A 19,390-nucleotide genomic window follows, 5' to 3' on the forward strand; every position below is an offset into this window, starting at 1 on the left:
ATATCTATTTGAATTTTAGAAGCAAAAGCTGGGGAAGATATATGTACGACTTAAAATTTTGCTGTTTTTAAGTATAACCTTTTTTTTCTATTCTAAACTTTTCTGAAGGTTATAGAGGAATCCAGTGCAAACTGAGTTGGAGAACTGGAAGGCAATGAGTCTTTCAGAATCTGTGCTTATGGCAATAAGGAGGGGGTAAGGGAATCTGATGTACTGCACGTGAAAGTTTGTTTTCCAGTGGTGCCTGGTAGCACAAGATCCAAAGCAGAAAATAAATTTGTTATTCTTGTTTTCTGACTGCAGTGAAGTACTTACTTATTGGAATGACTCTGAAATGCCTGCTGTCATCTGAACCTTATAATGACAAATATTTATCTTAGGTCAAAATTTCATCTGTGCTTGACAGTGTCTCCTGCATGTTCCTGTGTGTCTGTACAGTAGGATCATGTTATGCTACCAGTCTCCTGACTTCTGTTTTGCTCCTTCAAATTGAGATGATTCTTAGGGATTGCATAAAATGCATTGGACAAAAATGGTGCTTGAATGTGACCTTCAGAAACCCATGCATGTGTGACAGGTTTGCACTGTTGCCTGGTGAAGCTACCTTCCTTGCTTTTGCTTTGAATCCTGCCTTGAATTTTAAAAACAAAATGTGTGTGATTTGGTACTTCCTGTATTTAGCAGAATTTGGAGCATGGGTGTGAATCCTTTATTACAAGAGGTAGGATAGCTGTGTTTTTCATTGAACAAAGGTCTTTTTTCATATACTAGCTGCTGTTTTAAGTCAGTCTCTCTGGAGAGTACTTGCAGTTCATTGGTGTGCATTGCAATATTCCATCTATCTGTCTTCATTATGAATTCATCAAGATCTTAACACTAACATTCTTCTATTCAGCATATATATATGAAAATATTTGGTAGACAGAAATGAAGGTTAAGAATCATTATGGGGAGTACAATAATAATATGGTCAAAAACTTAGCATAAAAACAGAACTTACTAGCTATTACTAGATGTAGTAGCTATAGTCAGTTTTTCTTTTTGTGAAAAACTTCTGCAACACTTCTATATGCAATTAGTAGATGTTGCACTGAAGATACAACCTTGAAAACAAGTACAACAAACCTGAAGAATTGTTCGTGCACAGAAAGCGAAGGACTAAACCTAAAGAATCTAAGCATAGTCATGCAGAGAAGCCTCTTATGGGTTTGACAGCAGGATGCCATTATTACTGTTTGACACTAATCTCTATGGAAGTCCCAAGTGCTAAAGTTTGGAATTCTGAAAGGATGACTTGCTCTGTGCTCAAGCTGAAAATAAAGTACATCTATATATACTGTTCATTTTGCTTCAGTCACATCCTGATGGTACAATTCTCCAGGTTTCTAAGAATCAGCCAAAATATAAACCTGTTATATCACAGCCTGCTAGGGAGACTTGTCTGTATCAAAGCAGCAGAAAGAATGGAAGTCCAAACACCATGTTTTATGTAGATATTGTTGGATTCTAAGTTACTTTTGTTATTAAAACTTGTTAGCCAAAGATAATAAATAACTTATTACAAATGCTCAAGTATCACTTCTCTAGCCTTTACACATGAGAGATGGCAGAAAAACACAGGGTGTGTATGGAAATTTAAAGCATTAACTTTGGTAAAAAGATACCACCTGAGGATCTTACCAGTTGAGCTGTCTGTCAGCTTTTCATTCTTGGCTATGGGAGCTGCTTGTAAGCAAGTCCTGAGTGTACTTGCCCTCAGATAAGCGGCTCAACAACTGCTTATCTTCTTGCTGCTCTGCAGTCCCAGCGTGCATGCTCTTGTGCATGCTTTCTTTCCTTTAATTAGGTTTGTGGTGGTAGGTACCAGGCTTGCAGTGAATGTTGTACCGCCTTATCTTCTGGAAGGTCGGCACCTGATAGCTAGCTGGGAAAAAATGCATTCATTTTTGTCATATTTCATTTACCATTGTTCTTTGCCTTTTTTTACTTTATTTTCTCCCTAATGTTTTTGGTTTCTTTTCAGTTCTCCCTATCTGCCTTTCGATATCTTACAATAGCATTTTGCCTTGCCTTTTATTCCATTCTTCTCTCACATACTATGCTGTGCGTTTTTTTTAAGCCCTTTCCCCCCCATCTTTCTCCTCTGTGTTCTACTGTTTCTCTCTCTAGTTTCTTTTCCAGCACCTTCCCTAACCTTTCTTCCTTCTTTAGCTCTTTAGCACCATCTATAATGCAGTAGCTGCATGACCACTTCAGTCTGGTGCTTGAAAGGAGTATTCTCCTCTGGCTTCCCTCCTCACCCCCGTCCTTTCAGTTGGGCCTGCACACGCATTTGGTGAGCCCTCGTGGCCCAGCAGGCTAACGCGCTCACAGTGTGGAGGAGCCATGGCAGTACCGGCACTGTCTGGGTATCACCAAAGGGGCCTGGTCAGGCCCAAAAATAATCAAGGGAACTCCACAATTGTGGGACAGTGGGCACTGGTAGGAGTAGATGGGAGTTAATGTGTTTTAAATGGGAGGGAAGGGAGATTTGGAGTTAAAACTTGGACTGTCTAGTCCCAGAAATCACATTTTTAATGTGAGCTCGAGGGCAGGCCAAAACCCTGAAACTGTGGTTAGTGAGTCCTGAAAGCATGCCTGCAACTGAAGGCTAGTCTCTGTGAGACCAGCTGCTGTGTGCTGTTGAGGGAAATAGAAGGGAGCTACAGTGCATTGAAGCAGCTACATGGTTGGACCTGAGCATACCAGTGCATTGTAATGGCTTTAACAAGAAGCTATCAAGCATTGCCAAAAAGGAGATGTTACAGACATTGAACAAATGGAGGGAGTCAGGGAAGCATGCCTGCTGGTTCAGGGGCATATAGTCCTTGCCATTTCATAGTCTTATAATGCACAAATATACCACATGCTTATGGAACGTATGAAACACTTTTGCAGTTTACAGTGTACTTAAAAAAAAAACCTTTCAGACTTCACAGAAAATACAAGTAGTAGTATAATTGTCAGCATGAGAGAATGTAGTTTTTACTTGGGAATACTGGTCATCTTGCTAAGTCATCTGAGTCTATATAAAACCCACATAAAGTTTCATAGTGTTTTGGTGCTGCCAATCCCAAGTGCGCAATAAGAATGAGTCACATCTTCCAAGATCACAAGCTTTGCTTAGAATCAGAGGGGTTTATTTTTAATTGGGTTTCATTTTTATTTGCCTTTTTATGTCAGAACTGATTCATTTTTTCCACTTTTTTTTTTTTTTTTTTTTTTTCCTGAGATTGTTACTACTAGCAATGTCCCTCCTTTTAAATAAAAATAAAAATTGAGGGGACTCTTAAGAGTACCGAATAGTTCAGGACATGTAACAAAATCAAGTAATTGCTGCCAATTCATGTTGGCAGGTAATTATTGAAGTAAACTGCTTTTTAGTAGAGAGGATGAGGAGTGGCAGGCTCTAGAATACAATAAGAAGATTAGGCTGAAGTTTCATGTGTGCTGCTTTGAGTAACCAATAGTCACACCCTAAAGAAGGGTGTTGTCACTGGAACAATGTTTTATGAAGGACTGAATATAAAATTAACCTTTTCAGAAACATTTTGTCTATTATTTCTAGGTTTGAGGAAATTTGTTTCAAGTAGTTTGCTTTTAAAAATCCTATTCTCCCCCTCCTCCCATCCTCTCATTTTTATAAAAGCAAACAGGGAAATTAAGTAGTTCTTATCTCCGTACATCTAAGGCAAAGCACTGAAGTTGGAGGGTTCTACACAAAGTTTGTTTCATAATCCTCAGTTTGACTATGAGGGATTGTCTGACTTTACTACAACTGCACAAATTTGCATCAGATAAAGAACTGTCCCTAATGCTCTTGGACTTCCTGGTGATGCATGAGTGTGTGTTTGTTTTGATAAACCTTTTTTTTCAAGCATCCTGATTTAGTTCTTGGAAGCATTCTTCTGAGGCATCAGAAGTTCTGTACAGACTGTGTATGTGCTGCAACAGCACATCCCAAAGCAAGGTGATCGAGGGCATGGACACCTCTTTCCTTTAGCAATTTATTGTTCCAGTCCCAGCTTTTATGTGTCTTGCCTTTTGCTTTTGCAATAAGGGGTTAACAGTGATTGCACAGAACCAGTCTGTCATGGGGTTTAATGGACTTGTGGTACTTACCATGGTAGCAGTAGCATTCTAAACATTTCTATTCCATGTTCAGATTAGGGTTGGAGGTGATTTTTGAGCCATGCAATTACAGGTTAAAAAAAATCTCAAACCAGCTCACTGCTGATATTTCTTTAAAAGAAGTGTCTTGTATCTAATGAGACAAATTCAGCTGTGAGGTAATCAAGCACTGTGGTAACATCAGACAATCTCTTTTATAGAACCTGAATTTAGCCTACTGTTGAGACACTTAGTTTTGTGTAAATAAACACCCTGTGTAACACAGGAGTTCTGCAAGGGGTCTTTGCCTTGCTCAAAGATTAGGCAACTAAAAGCAGTTTCAGGGCAGCTTTATTAAAATATACCACTTTAAAACTTTAGAGTAGTGTCTACTTGCTTTTTTCTTTCTCTTGTGGTTTTGTTTCTTCAAATTAAAGTGGCACCAGCTACTGACTGTCTGCATCACTTCAGTGTAGTCTGAAGAGGTGTCATTCACCAATGAGAGTGAAGTAAAGTATCCCTGCGGCTTTATGGGGCAAGGCATATTTCCCAGCAGCTCGAGTTCAAACCCTACTCAAAACTCAACCCAAGTCAAAAAAGGAGTTTGTGGGAACATTCCCTTTGCTAGATCTATTGTGCAGAGCTTCATATTCTGCTGAACTAACTGTAGATGAGAAACATGCTTCTGGGTAAGTAATACCATGTGGAGGTTGAAAGCTGTCTCACCTAGCTGCATAATACAACACTGTATGCTTGCTCCGGCTGAACGGAAGCAAAAATGCATGCAGTGTTTCTGCTGATTTATTTTTTAATAGCAACCCATTAGTGAAAGCTGTAATTGTGTGCTATAGATTAGGAGCTGGGTAGTTGAATTAGGAAATATTAACTTTGTGAGTGTCTATGATATATTTTTCTAGATACTTTTTCATCTTTAGGTAAACTACATCAGAGAAATACAAATGCCAAAATCAGCATTTGAACTTTCTCTTTTTTTTCCCTTGTTAAGATGGTAATCATGACATTTTCTGAAGGAAAGCTATAAATGAAAATTCTTGTTAGTAAGCCCATTGGAAGAATATATTAAATATTAAAATAAATTTGTTTCTTACTTGTGAACATGCTGATAGTTGAGCGTAAAAATTTAATGCCTGATTATTGAATGTATTTAATTTCCTTTTAGTATTATGCTGCTAAATCCTGTTGACTGATACAGTGTTATATGAGAGTTCCAACAACCATAAATAGTAATAACATTTGAAATAGGGAATGCCTTCTTGTGTATTTTAAAGAACAACTTCAAATTATTGAGCTTATGAAATGTTAATATGTTTCAGATTTCACTGTACTGCTTAACACCAATGTTAAATATCTGCATGAAGCTTTCAGAAAGTTCCTCTTAGGATGTCTTGTTAGGTTGAAAACAGATAAATTCTCTCCTTCTATCCTCAAAGTCCTGCTTGTAGTTAAAATATTACCTTGTAGAAAACATTTTTATGTCATACAAGGCAACCTTATTGGGAGGAATGCAATTGGAATTTTTTTTCAGATATCAAAATAAATACTGATGAAATGCTCATTTGCAGTGAATTGAACATTATAAAACTCTCTGCTCTGTGTATCATCATCTCTGGGCTGTGGAAAATTTAGCTTCATAGGCTTTCATTGTTTTTAAAACATTTTTTTTTTTTTCTCTCAGTTTACCGAGAAAGACATGTATCCATTGACCATCATTTTTGGTTGCCATATTCTTGTTTTAATATTCTAAAGGCAAGCAAATGCCCTAGGGAGATGATTTTATTAAGAGTTTAGGATTCGTGTAGTTTTTAAATTGGTCATATTTAAGCAAAGTAAGTTGCATATTTGTAGGTGCTTCAGGACTGCAAGTACAGCTATTTTGTAAGGATTTATGCCTTGCCCGGTCTCTCTCCGTATGTTCCCAAGACATTGTGCTCATGTTTCATTTGATGACCGCAGTATTGCAGCTTGGGTGCTGAAGTGTTTGTGGTAGGGAAATGCCCTCTGATTTTTCTAGACCTTTGCTTCCCTGTCTCATCTTGTGTATTAGGTCACAGTCATGATGATAATTTGCTGTGTTGTGAAGAAATGTGTGCTATGGAAGGTTTTAACAGCAAAGTCTGAGAGAAATCTGCCTCTTTGGTTGTTCTTACTGCTTGCTCAGTGATTTCAGCATTCTGTATTAGAAATGTATTTGTTCTCTCTGAACTTGGAGCATTCCATGCCTTCTTCAGGATGCATATTTAAGATCACTGGTCAGAACTTCCCTGCGTACTACCAGACAGCAAGGTAACAGCAAGATTCATGTTTACCTGCAGTTTCTCACTGGCTCAAGTGACGGCCCACAAGACGAGCAAGGCTGCTGCGTGTCACTTGCAGCAAAGGACTGCTGGGCAGTGCAGACAGCCCCAAATCTCAGTACTGCCTGCTCCCAGGAGGTAAGGTGTAGGTGCTGGGTGGTCTGTGTTTCGGCCAGGCAGTGGCTGTCTGTTGCTCTTGGCCAAGAGCTGGTGAGCCCAAGGTGACACTGTCCTGGCAACGTGGCTTGCAAGCAGAGGGAGAGAAGTGAGAGTCCCAGAGTTGGTATCAAGCGTTAGGGGACAGTTACAATGTAATGAAAACTGCAGAGAAAATTCTGTCTGTGCAGAAAGTTTAAAGAACAAACAAAGAAACAGAGCAAAAGGGTTGTTTTAACTTATCAAAACTGCTTTATACAGAACATACAGCTCTATTGAACTGAGACCCAAATGAAAGAGGAAACCCAATAGAATGTGGACACTTGTGAATGGAAGATAATGTGAGTTTTAGCAAGGGTAGGAGCACAAAGCAGCAGTGAGAGCAGAAAAGGGTGTGTTTGAACAGGACCCTGGGCTTATGGTGGGTGTCTGGATAGCAAGAGCAATCCAGAAGTACAGAAGTACTCCACTGTCACTTTGCCAATGATATTTCTTAATAACAATAACTTAAAAAAGCCCTTTCTATAGGAAAGATGAAGCCAGCTTTAAGTTAAGCAGGATGTTCAGTAATGGGAAGTGAAGGACAGCATGCATATAAAATTTGTGTCATATGTTTGTGTTTAGATAGGTGAATATTCCAGGTGCACATACAGATTTCTTGTTTTCTGCAAGTAGATAGTTGGCTTTGTTCAATACTTGAAAATTTGGCCTTTGGGGAAAAGATGATTTTATATGCTCTACCACTAAAGTGCTTCCAGCAAACTTTAAAATCGTCATGTTCTGGAGTTGCAGAGAACACTGAGATCTTTTGGATTGACTTATTCAAATATCCTTATAGCTGATGGTGTGCTCTCTTTTGAATAAATTCAGGAGATTCATCCTAAGCTGTTTCTATCCAGTACTGCTTTAAAGAAACAGGAAAATATAATCATTTCGTCACTTAAAGCAGCTTAAACCTTCAGGGGAAATAGGGTTACTACTTAAATTTCAGATGAAAGGAGCGTTTTGTGAATTCATCTGTGTCATGTATTCATACCTGAATTAAAATGAGCCGTGATGTACTGCTGTGTCTCTGGAACATTACATAAACTTCCCTGTTCTGAACCACGCACATGTTTGAAATGTGCAAACAGAACTGAAAGAAACTTTGCAGTAGTTTCTCCACAAGCAGGAAGCCTAATATTTACACTACAATCAATAGGGTAGTGGACACAAAGACAAGCAGTACTCTCTCCTACAAAACTTGGTTTAGCTGGTAAAAGAAGGTAGGATCCCTGTGAACAACAACTTTCTTTATAGTTAAAGATGGGTACAGTTGCGGATGGGTTTGGCTTGAATTCTGTAGAACCTTTTGGCTGAGATTTGGAGTTGTGCAATTAAAGCAAGGGGTTGTTTAAAAATGTATTTGGAACAGATTTCTCCTGGCTTAATTCCTGGGATTTTGATCAGGTCTTTCATTTGCATTTTTGTGAGACTCCGTATATTAGTTGTGGAACAATCTGGTCCTGATATGGCTTGTCATAATTTCTTTCTGTATGATATACAGAATATAAATCTTCCTGCAATCTTTGTTGTGATATTTATTTCTGTTTGTTCTGGGTGCCTTCAGGGGCATGTTCTCAGGCTTGTAGGCAAGGGAAGCAAGAACACAGCCTACTTCAGTGCAACCAGAAAGGGGCAAGAGGGGACAGCATACTTAATACTTGTAATTGTCTAAATTGTAGGGCTGATAATATTAACTGACAATATAAGATGAAATTTTTCAATTCTAGAGGAAGGTTGCTGGATCCAGGAACTTTTCTGAAGTCAAACCTGTCTTGGTTCCTTTTCTTTCCAACATACTTATTGTGAGGACTCTGAAAAATGTTGTTCCCTAAATTCTGTGGCTAAGAATGATTGTGAATGGCATGTGCTATGTGCAAAGAATTATTGAGAGAAAGACCTGCCTGCCCCCTTACTCCTTGAGGAAGACTGCTTATTGGAGGGAGGACAGGTAGCTGAAGTATTGAGACACTGTGCTAAATTTCAGTTTTGAGAGTGGACATTTTGTTCACTACCCTGGTGTTCTTTTTCACTGCTCCAACTGTTGTAGGGGAACAAGTGTGTGGAGGTTGAAGGTATGACACGAGCTTTAGAAGTAACAGGATTGTTTCTGAGATTAGTTGGAGTTCTTGGAAAGTTGTTGAAGTCTCTGTGGGATAATGGTGAGGGTAAGAACTGATGATTTTTAACTCTTCGGAAGTTTTGTCAGTAGATAAAAGATCAGGTGGACAGACACAGGAGATTCTTCAAATATCTGTAGTCAATAGAAGTGTGAGTAGTCCTCCGCAAAAGGTTTAAGAATTCTAAACAATGGAGATTATCAGGTAATCATAATTGGATGATATCTATCAATTTTTCTCTTTTTTTTTTTTTTTTTAAGCATATATGCCCTCTAGTTTATTTTTAATGTGTTCTCAGAAGAGAGTTAAAATTTAAAATAATAACAAAAATTTAAACTAGGCAAGGAAAATTTCAGCTGTCAGACTGACAGATTATAGGCTACTGAAAAAAACATGGTCTTAATAATAAAAAGTATCCTGCAACCCCCCTAGTTATTCTAAGTGTGTTACCTATTGTAATAATACAAGCCAGTAAGTGAAGTTCAGCTCACATTACGAAACCTAATTTAATCTTCTAGTCTTTGCGATTGAAGTTTTTGTTTGGTGATTTCATTAACCATTATTACCAATGAGAAATGAAGCTCAGACATATATTTCAAAGGGCAATACTACCCAGAGAACTGTTATATGTGCTCTTTGGGCACAGATCCAAATTGGTGTCCAGGGTTACCTGATAAAGCAAGTTCCTTCACTTAAAGAGATAATAATTGTTATAACATTGATAAATGCAATTATCCACAAGAGATGAGGCATCTCAGCAGCGTTTACAAGGTACTTTTTAACGTTATTTTCAAAAAAAAACAAAAAAAAAAAACAGTGTTTGGCCAACTAAGATCTTCATGTCTCTATCTGGTATTGCTTTCTTGCTTAGCATATTGCTTATATGGTTGTGCTTGTGTGGTACTAGAAAAAAAGAGAAAGAGAATGCACATTGAGGTTTTCATGTTTAGCTAAATTAGATTCTAAGCATTTTTTCCCTCTACTTTTACAAGTATTTAGACTAAAATACATGTCCTCAGAGAAGCTGTGCTTTGTACTAAACTGAAGGTTATGGCTAAAGAATTAGATGGTTCCTTCCAAATTTTATTGGGAACCTGAAAAAAGAGAGTTTTCATAATGGAGTAAAGAAAATTTCTTTTTGAACTCTTACTCTTCGTAATTCTTCAACGATACATGTAGTGTTAAACGTCAAGGCATTTGCTCAACACAAAAGAATGCTCAAGTTCATCCTACTATATTTTGCTTCTTTTACCAGCGTTTCTTGTTCTTGCTCATGAAAGCATTCAGTCATACACTTTACGATATTACATTAAAACACCATATTGCTTAATAACTTGGATGGTGTCAGATTGGCTTCTTATGTGAGATTTCATAGTAATATTAAACAGGTATTAGAAGTTTTTTTAAACCATACCATAGTAAGGGTGTGGTCATTTCCAAACATTTCACGAATATTATCATAGAAGGCTGGAGGTTCTGGAGTGGTCAGCATCGTTTTCATCTATCTCTGTCATCTGCATTTAGGAAATATCATGGTAATTTAGTAAATGAAAAGATGGCTTCATATATAGACTACCTGAAGTTTTAGTAATACAAGTTTTGTCAGTGTCTGCCATGGTGAGACACCATGCTAGATGAAAAGGAATACTCTCATGTTACCTCTGTCTCTCTGTTGTGGTAATAGCACAACATAACATTGTGGCTGCCCGTGTGTTTGTGAAATGCCTTTGCATTAGCAGCTGACTTCAGGGTAAAAAAAAAAAAAAAAAAAAAAAAAAAAAAAAAGGTGGTGAAATTGGCTGCTTAGTGTTGTTAGTGTTGTTTTAGAGAGTGGACCGAAAGTAAAGACCAGCATATGCAAAGAGGTGTGAAAGGCTTAGGCATTTAATTGGCACAAATCAGCCAATAGGTTTTTTGCACTTTTTTTCCTCAGACTTAATTAAATTCTAAATGGAAGATTAAACCGCAGTGGGGATCATTAATAATTTAGCTGCTATACTTGTTATATACGGTCTTGAAGGAAAAATATCTTGGAACTTTCATAAGGACATTAAATACCAGTCAACTCTGGTGATTGTATTTCTGAAAACAAAAAATTTTATCAAAGACTAAACAGTAAGAAGTATTTGACCAAGCTGCTGGGTATAACAAACACTTTCAAATTTCTCTTCTGGAATTTAATAGTAAACATTCAATTTCATAACTTGCATTTGGATACAGGCTGATAATGATTTCTGTGGAAAAAGTAGTTCCCTGATACAAAGTTGTACTGCTGAAGATGAAATATTAGCTGTAGTTCAGAGATTAAGAATATATTTTCAGAATCATTTATCAAACATACTTGTAATGATAGACCAGGACCCTCATTTTTGCTTGTTGGACTTGAACTGAAAGGCTCTTTCTTTTCACCACCACTGGGGATGCACAAGGGCTGCCCTTTCAATCTTATGTGGTTCAGGTTTCTTGTTTAGCAGTCTGTTTGGTGGGTCTTTCCAAAATGAGGTGCTTCATGAAACCAGACTTAGACTAAATGATATAATTATGGCAAGAGGCTAATGAGTTAGCCCTGGAAAATGTGATATAAAAAACAACATCCAAAATTACCTTAAAAGAAAGATAGGAAAACATATGCAGTTCTATGTTTCTTGATTTTTTGTAGCATAAATCTTAGACGCTTAATCCAAAATTAGAATTATGAATAGACGTCTAATTCTTAATCCCAGAAAAACAGCTAAAATATCAAAAGAATTATGCTTTTCCCAGAAATCTTAAAGCATTTTTTCCCATCTATTTTGGAAGTTCTGTGCTACTTAAGAATAAATATTAAATATTTTTATTTCTGTTTTGCTTGAATTTAGGAGAATTATATAGATCAGAGGTTGTTTGATGATAACTTCCAGGCCTTTTCTTTGGTTGATTCACGTGCTTTGTCCTGTGATTAAAAATTAATCAGTTTGTTGACATCAACAGCTGCTCTTTAGTGACTTGAGTTACAGTATATTAATGACTGTCAGCATGTCATGGTGGCACAGCTGAAACTTAGGTAGAGATGTCAGTAATAGATCTAAAAATAGTTCTGAAAAGTTCTTTGAAAAGTTACTGTCAGCTTTCTTGCATGACAGATAGTAGCACAATAGGACAAGAAAGCAGCCCTGTGATATTGGTGAGTTTATCTCCTGACAGAGAGCCAAAGAACTGTGTGTATGAGTAAATCATAGAAAAATTGGCCCTGACTAGAAATCCAGTTTTGTCTGCTTTGATGTATGAATATTAATTTAACTATAAAATATTAATTTAGGAACTTAGATTTATTCACTTATTAAAAAATAAAAAAAAAAAGCTGTAAGTCCTAAAGAAATAATAATAATAATTAAAAACTCATAGGAATTCATTAATTTGTCCTGAAAGAAAACATCCAGAGCTAAAGCTCTCCATAAATCCCTGTTGTCTCCCATCCCATGTTCTGGCAAAGCAAAGAAACTTCATTTAGTTTAATCCAAATGCCAGACTATTTTCTTTCAGGTAGTCCAAAGTTCTAGAATTAAGGGAAACTTAGTAAAATGCTGCTTTATAAATAGGGGATTTGTTAGTTACAGTGTTTGGAATATGCCTTTTAAAACTTAGCTTTCAAGATGCCGATGAGAGTGAATCAATGGCTGGAGCTGATAAGAAACTCTGTATGGGTGAAGTGTGTGTTTTGTAAGAATCATCCCTTTGCAACTCCTGTTTTTTATTTATTTATTTGTTTATTTTTGTTGGTTTTGCTTTTTAACTGTGCTGTCAAAAACTGAAGAACAGAAGAGATATCAGAACAAGTATCAACAGTGTTATGGTAGATAGAATTACAGAAGCAGTGAGGCTGCTGAACTGAAAACAAAATACAGTGAAGAGCAGAGTAAGGATATCACTGAAGGTGGGAAGAGAGACTTGACTCCAGGTGTGTTTAGAGCTATAGGAAACTAAGGGCACTGTAGACATAAAAGGAGACTAATTCAAATTGTTGAAAGGTTTCGAAAAGATTGAGGAATAAGGATAGAGATTCAATCTTACAGTTTTACTGAAAAAGTAATTTCTGTGCCTGTGGGATTTTGATGGCACTGACAGGGTATCTGTTCAAACAATAAAAGATACAGGGAATATTTGGAGACAGAGTAAGTGGTGAAGTGTCCCTTTTTACCAGTGTCCTTATAATTTGTGCTGTGACAGGCTATGAAGTAGAAGCACTGTGTATTCAATTTTCCTGTAAATGTTATTCCTAAGCATTGAATTGTTAGCTTCTAATTATGGTTTTGCTGGCATTTTTGCCACTTATTACAGTGGAATGAGGAGTTGGTTCCTGAAGTTATGTATTGCAGCTCTGATGTGCTGATTAGCATGTCCGTGGTGTATCAGGTGCCTTATGTACTGCAGATCAGTGTGGTGTGGGACACAGGCTTCACTTGAAACTGTCTTCTGACTGGCTCGTTCTGTCTCTTTCTCTTGTGTATTTTTTTCTTTTATTTTGCTTTATTTTGTTTTGTTTAAATTAATTAGTTATTTTTTTTTTTTATTGTTGGGCACCCTGTGAGGTTAATGAAATTAATCTCATTGATGTGAGCATATGTGAGAACAGAAATAGGCTCAGAAATCTTTAAGATCTGGTATTTATCTGATTTAAATGAGAGAGAAGTAAAATCTTAGAAGGGAGGTCATTTTCCATTTGGTTCTGCATCTTGAGTGCAGTCATCCACCAGGAGTGATGTGTGGTTTCTGATGAAGTTCAACTCCAGCTGTAGAACAAAATCAATCAGCTTTTCACTGAATGCACTCGATAGTAAAATATATACCTCAAAATCAGCAATTTTAGAGACTACAAGATTACTTAATGGCTCTGTGCTCTTAAAATTTCAAAATTACAGTAATTATCACATTGAAAACTCATCTGATAGTTGAATACTAAAAATAAAATTGAAACATTAGTGAAATTGATATTAAAATATCTGAAAATCGGCTACACTCACCATCTTCATTATTTTCTGAGCTTCTTGCAGAGGTACTATGCCATTTGGCTTTCCCACCTTTCTCATGGGATGCTCTCCTTTTGTTTTATTGGTCAAGTTGCCCTGCTGGTTTTCCCAGTATTCATCCTTAGGAATACCATTCATTTCCTTCTTCAATCTTATCACTCATGGTTATGTCCCAGTGCATCAAGTTAAGGAATATTCTTTGCTTACAATATTTACTCCTCAAACATTTGTGCTACAGTGAGGGATACATATACTATTTCCTTCTAAACTAATCATAGTAACAGCATTAGAAATGGTGTTCTCTCATTAAAATATTTTATTTCAAAATTGTCTTTATTTAGAGAACTTGTAAATACTTTTTGAATATCACTTTCCCTGTGATCATGTTAGTCTGTGGTTCCTATCCTGGGTGCCGGGTTCATAAAGGTGATGTTTGGTGTTCTGCCACTTGATTATTGATGTTTCTTTTGTATGCAGTAATCTTGCAGTTACTTTTAGTGGCATACTCTGTATATATGGTGTTTGAAATATTTTTTTAGATTACATAGAAGTTCTTTAAGCCAAATACTTACTTCCAACAGCTGTAAATGGTGTCAACTTACTTTTTTAGCTGTCTGCTGTTGGGATATTAATAACAGTATCATTTTACTTTTTGAGTCCCTGTTCAAGTTTGGCCATTGAGAAATGGTATGAGATAATGAAAGGGATGGAATTCTATTAAGACTTAATAATAGTGAAAGAAACAAGCAAACAAAACAAAATTCATCTGGATTCCTGGATAGGAATAAGAAGATTTAAATAAAAGTATTAAGTAATAAAATAAAAGTAAATAAAAGTAGCTATTACTAGCTTCCCCAGTATCACTACAGTATAGTAATAGTCTTTATTTCAAAGATAGGTTACAAGATCTGAATAGATCTTAGAGTTTAAAAGAATGAGCAGCATTTGTGGAAGAAGAGAGGAGGAGAGTGGGCTGTTTACAGGAAAACTAACCACAGAACAACAACAACAAAAAAAAAAAAAAGCTTTCTAATTCTTGGTCTACATAGAAAATGTTCATCCATATACATTTAACATGCTGAGTCTATAAAGCACAGGGATTTATTTTGCTCTTAGAGGACTAACTGTAAGATTTGGGAAATCCTTCTGTTACAGCTATTTGAGAAGTGCTTTGAGAGGTAGTTATGCAAGTCTAACAAAAATGAGGATTTCAGCACTGTCTTTGCTTTTTAAAATTAAACAAAGGAAAGACTTCTACATGAAAGAGAGGAATTATTACTTGTAAATCCAAACATCAGGGATTGAAATCTTAGACCCTTAGAGCAAGGAAAGTGTAAGAAATTTTAAGAAGCATAACAAAGTTGCTATAAAGTCAGTATTTGATATCCAATTCTGAGTCATTCTGTACTTAAAAATTATATAATACTGCCAATTATGAATACAATTCCAGGTGGAATTTTAAAACCTTTCATAAGAATTTTGAAAATCCTCTTGATGCTGTCATACCCTAATGAACCAGAAACATAAATAACCCAGTACCTGATGCTGACCTCTGAAGAAATATGCAAACTCCCATTAAACTGCATCTGGAATGATTGCACCATGAGAAACAAAGGTGGATTTACTGGAAAGGCAGCAGTTTCTTCATGTGAGGTGCTACAAGGCCATTGCATGGATGCTCTAATCACCTTACCAGCTTCTTCCCAGAGCCCCTTGCTGTGAGTAGCAGTGTGGCTCCTCTCTGCCAAACCTCTAGACAGAAAGGCTTCCCAGGTCTATACCTGCACACCAAGGAATCACTCATTTCATTGACTAAGGCCTAGATAGAAAGTACTAAACTAATATGGCAAGAAAACTGTTAATTCGTTTTTGTCTTTATTGCTAGAAGTTTCCCAATGATCTTTGTTAGTTTGCCAATTTCTTCACTGTTCTTCATTCTCAAATTTGATTGGATCCTTTCTAATACTACATGCATTTGACCTCCACTTGTTTTGTTTTAAATGTTTTTCTTCCTCTGCACTTGAGTAGTCTGAGTACCCTTCTCCCACACCCCTAGCTAGCCCAGTCATTGTCCTTCTTTAAGATACTTAAAATACAAATATAGGAGCTGAAATGTTAGGCAAACCTTTACCACTACAAGACAACTGTCTATAATTTATCTCAGGGCATTGATTTTCTTTTTTCATACATAGTTGTCATGCCTGAGGTGAAAGAACACCTCTCGCTTTGAGTAAGTTATGTCCCCCCATGTCCCCAGTTTCCTTAAACAAAGTGAATTAAGCTAGACTTCACATAGATGCTAGACCAGCATGTCTCACAGATTATGTGAATAGCTATTATACTTTAAATGCTCATTCTCTCATATTCCTCATAATTTCTGAATATATGTCAGTCCTCAAATACAGTGTAACCCTAAAGTTATCAGTTTCCTCTTTTATTTCTTTTTGAATTCCATCTGGATTTTTTTCACTGAACAAACTTTTCTGAAAGTCTTCCTCATATAGCATGGTCTTTCCATATAACCTTTTAAATTGAAGCCCTTCTATTTTGTGCACTGTCACACATTTCTTTAAATTGTGTTTCAGAGAATATCTTCTTCCAAAATGGGAACAATTCCAAACATATTTGATAAAAATGCTAATAGGATTAAGCCGACGCTGCCAGTCTTTCCTCTTCTCTTTGAATTTTACCTTGTTTCATGGTGAGTGAACTTCCTTCCCTTCCATCAGATCAGAAACCACATTATTTTGTTAGCAGATTTATCTTCTGCCTCCATCTCTGACTTTGAGAGGTGTGGGATTGGTCCTGTCAGACGTGATGTGCTGGGCTCTATTTTTCTGCCTGCAGCCCAAGACCAGTGGGATCGCTCAGGCCCCTTGGGAATCAGCAGCTGCTGCAGTGTTGGTGGGGTGATTGATGCCCAGGTCCTGCTCCCCTGGGAGCTCTCCCAGAGTGGATCTGCACTCTGTCCTTGGGCTGTTGATGCCTCTGAACTGCCTATTGTAAGAACAGAGTTCCTTTCTCACTGGATGTCTGTAAAGATGTACTGTGTAGGCTGTGTTTAGAACAAGGATCTGCTTAAGCAAAACTGAGGCTGGAATAATGAAACTCTGAGGAGTGGGCCAGGAGTGTATGTGAAGTGTGGTTTCACTCTTTTTGATGAAGTTGCTCTTAATGTTTTCATTCCTCTTTGTTGTTTTGATCATTTGCATCATGTCCCTTAGGTCTTAGCATTACAGGCAAGTGTCTGAGATGTTAAACAACTGTGAGAATTTATTTCCTCATTGTCTCCCCTCTTCCCTCTAAAGTAATAAAAAAGTATTGGCTCAAAAGAACCAAAAAAGTGCTACTTCAGAATTTTATTTCCACTTTAAACACCTTTGCTATGGATCACAGAATTTGTAAAACTAATCAACCTGTGTTTAATTCAGTTTATCAATAGAAGGTTCTCACTCAGCTGGAAATTCCCAAGCTAGAGAAACAACCCCCTGCTCTCAGAGCCTGCATGTTCTTTCGTGTATTAACATTTAATGCTTTTGCTTCCCTGAGCTCCAAAGTCAATTCAAGGCTTCTTAGCTAAAGCAGTTTTTGTCCAACCCAAGTAAAAGATCATAATCCTCAGTGTGAAGTGATCTTCCAGGTGTCAACAGAATGCATCTTGACATAGAGATGGCATTGTTGAAAGCTGTGGGTTTTTACAGGAAGGTTTCTGTAAAAGCTAGAGAAAAGCTAGAGGAGCAACAGTGTGGAGTCAGGGCTGTGGGCAACAAAGGCAGAGATGATTCAGTGACTGGGAAAGGGTGTGCAGCCATCTTTCTGCCGGGATGTCTGGTGAAGAAAGATAAATATTTTTCATCCCAGTCTTCCTCATCGTCTCCTCTAGCACTTGCTCCCCTGCTAGAATATTTCTTCCTGACTATTATCCTGTACATCATGGGAAAGGGAAAGTCAGTCCTCAGTCTTCACGGGGCCAAAGCTTGAGGAGCCAAAGCTGCTTCTGCTGCTGGGAGAGGATCACCCTGCAGTCCCTGGGGGCAGGGTTTGCATTCTTGTTGCCATTGAGGTCTTGGGAGAGGGGCAGCAGTGCCAAGTGCTAGCTGTCAGCAGGGTGGGGGGAAAGCTCTTGTGTAGGAAAATATTCATTCAGCTGTCTCTGACAGCTGCACGTTGCCTACTGGTTGGCTTTGCAGAGCAAGACTCTGCTGTATTGCATGTTGTCTCTGTACCAAATCAGTCATATTCTGCTGCTTATAATCACCTCTAGAAATTCTCTGACTGATTAACAACAGGATTTAAGGTAGAAGAGGCTTCAGGTGATACTCATGTTGATCCCTTGTGTTCTGTCTGCTCAGCAGCTGTGGGGAGATGAGAGGAATTGGGCATCTAGGACAGGAATCTGAAATGTGCCAAGTATCCACGGGCTGAGTGCGCTCAGTTCCCATCAGTGGCAAGTTGTACAGTTATGTGAGTTCGTGGATTATGGGCAGACAGCAGCAGGACTCAGCTGTTAGTCTGAGCTTCCTACTCTGTGTAGGAAGGATTGCGCTAGAGAAAGAGGAGAACTGTGTGGCTAAGAGAATTAATTCAAAGAGACTATCCTTGATATTTTCATAGCTTGTGTTGTGTTTCTGTGGATGTAGCAGCAATTTACCTGAGTTGGTGAGGAAGATGAAATATGGAATTTTCTTATTCTTTTCCATTTTGAGATTACTTGCAACATAGAGACACTTGGAGAGAAAAGGTAAGCACTGTTTCTCTGTGCAGCAACTGTTGTCTACTTCAGAATATGGGGCAGGATTCTCCTGTGTTGCTGCATTGTGTCACAGCAGGGAGATCTCTGCATCAGTTCATTATTAGTAGAACTAAGGCAGGTAGGAAGAAACACAAGTCTCTTTTTTTGGATTTTTTTTTTTTTTTTTTTGAGTAAGGCTTTGATTCAAAAGTTACTATTTATAATAGCTTCCATTAAACCCTGAGAGTTCATACTGGCAAGTAGCATCCTATTACTAAAGAATAAGCATTTCTCAAGCATTAAAATTACTATTCAGCTGTTCTTTTGTTTCCATGGCAACTTAAAGAGTAACAACAAAGAAGCAGGTGATGTTATCAGCCAAATAAATAAATAAATAAAAATCTGTAATGCTCAAGTGATTGTTGATAACAACAAAATGGATGCCAGTGCAGGGTCACATACAGTCAGTAATAGATATTGCACCTATGACAGAAGTATTGCATGTGACATTTTAAAGCAGAAAGCATATCACAAAGTAAGGTTGATGCAATCAGCAGATTTTATGAATTATGCATGAGGTACTGTTTCAAAATTCAACAGAAAGCTGTGGTTTGCCTTCTGTAATGGCATGAGTTGCACGCTCATAGTATATACAATATATGCCACCTCAAGAGGAGAACTCAAGGTTTCTGCTTGGTTTGTCAATGGAATAGAGAACAAAGCTCCTAAATAGGGTAAAAGTTAAAGGTAAATGTTCTCATCTACTTTCAGTGTTGATCTAAAAAGGAAGCATGTAAAAAAGAAAAAGCAATGCTTTTCTTACAGATAAATAAAATAAAAGGGGGCTATTGCCACTTTTGATCTCAATCC

At 37.4% G+C, this 19,390-nt stretch overlaps 1 protein-coding gene across 3 annotated transcripts in view; it reads left to right on the forward strand.

The window, feature by feature from the left end:
* ZNF385B (zinc finger protein 385B) overlaps positions 1-19,390 on the forward strand; it is a 137,313-nt gene that overhangs the window by 40,828 nt on the left and 77,095 nt on the right. The window contains exon 1 of one of the 3 annotated variants that reach the window (XM_084288781.1): positions 11,923-11,945. The exons of 1 other annotated variant lie outside the window; for it this stretch is intronic. The gene's annotated coding sequence lies outside the window, so the exon portion shown is untranslated. Of the gene's footprint in view, positions 1-11,922; positions 11,946-18,359; positions 18,530-19,390 lie in introns of those variants that run through there. One more of the 3 variants, XM_084288780.1, reaches the window with a different exon arrangement.

This window comes from Netta rufina (genome assembly GCF_964035555.1).
Source record: "Netta rufina genome assembly, chromosome: 6".
Lineage (NCBI taxonomy): Eukaryota > Metazoa > Chordata > Aves > Anseriformes > Anatidae > Netta > Netta rufina.